Below are 1,761 nucleotides of genomic sequence, written 5' to 3' on the forward strand. Positions count from 1 at the left end.
TTGAATGGTCCTCAGGAATAATAATAAAATATTAAAAAAGTGGGTAATGCATTTTAACATTATAAAAGAAACACAAGCAGGATTCAGACTAGGCTGCATGAAAATAATGCTAAGCAATTTCGTGGGAATAAATGTTGTTTAGGGATAGTTTTTTAAATATATAAACAATAGTTTTAAATTTCACAATGTAGTAAATATAGTCCTAGATATTAATGATGTTATCAGTAACACATAGTACAGTCTAGGGATTCGAACATTTACAAGAATTTGGGTACCTACAGAAATATTTCATTTAATAGAATTATTTTATATCCCTCCAAATACACCTGACTATATTTTACACTTAGAAATGACTATCCCACCCTTATACTGTTGTCATTACAGGTGGACTAAGTTTCTGGCAAAAGTAATAAATACAAAACAAATATTTTGGTGTGAAAATTTATTGTGTTAGGCAGAAAATTTGAAATTGAAATAAACACAGAAAACTTTAAAAAATTTGACAGAGTATTTAATAAAAGAAACAGAAAATAAAATGTTAATTAAGGCCCAGAAAAGTAAACGCCACAAGCTACACCAAATATTAAATACAGAACCAACAAGTAGCCCACATATTCATGTCTTGTAATTATGGTTATATGCATTTATTAGCAAGAATGTTGGTTAAATGAGTTTGAATGAAACAGGCTTCTCGACAAATTACCCAAATACCGCCTGTTACCTACGTTTCGGAAGAGCATTTGCAGAATATTGAGTACCCCAATGGTCTCATATAAGTTTCAATTGTAAATAGTTTAGTATGTACATATTAGCATGAAAGATTGATAAAAAACTGATTTATCTGCAAGAATGACAATCAATGTTGGTATGGATATGCATCATAGTGTTTTAGCCTATAGGTTTTCATGTGAATGATAATTGTTTACCATCAGAATATAGAGTACCATGATAGCCCGTCATGCAGTATGCATGTTTTTTGTATGAATAATATATTGATGCAAAAATTGATGTGACAATATGTAAAGGGTGCAAGTGAAGTATCAGGTCTAAGAATATAAATGAGAACAGACTATGACCTTGCTGTTCGAAGAAAAGAAAAAATAATAATAACAATAAACAAGTACCTACGTAAACAATATAAAATCATGGAAAAATAGAAGATACAGTCCATTTTCTAAGAAAATGTCCCGTTCTGAAAGAATATTGAAATGAATATAGCCTACTCAGTCCCAATATTGCTGAGGATGTAGTATTATAACAATATCTGCAATTTTTAGACATATTTAAAATTGTTCTGCCCTGATGATGACATTAAAAAAGGTCAAAAGCTTGGCAGATAACAGAATTTGTTTTTAGATCCAGACCATACCAAGGTCCAGAGTATTTGTACTGCATTAATTCATTCCTTCAAAATTGATTAGTAAACACTTACAAAAGAAAATTAATCCAGCCTTCACACTACTTCATGCAATCAAAAGTTACTTTTTATGTCGCATTATCAGACATTCCAAAATTATATCACCCTTATTTTTGTTTTTATATTAAAAATCCAGGTAGCTAAAAAAAGGTGAAAAAATAAGCATTATTTACCACAATTTTATTTTTTAAATATACATTATTTTTCAATTATTTAATATATCTTTTTTTTTTAGAATTATATAAATTATTTAAATATATCACATGAGCATCGTCAAATGAAACGATTTTTTTAAAGCCCAATTACAACAAAAAATATGTATCACTAGATTAAAAGTAAAACAA

Source organism: Cimex lectularius, unplaced genomic scaffold, assembly GCF_000648675.2.
Source record: "Cimex lectularius strain Harlan isolate CLEC.00 unplaced genomic scaffold, Clec_2.1 scaffold46, whole genome shotgun sequence".
Taxonomy (NCBI): Eukaryota; Metazoa; Arthropoda; class Insecta; order Hemiptera; family Cimicidae; genus Cimex; species Cimex lectularius.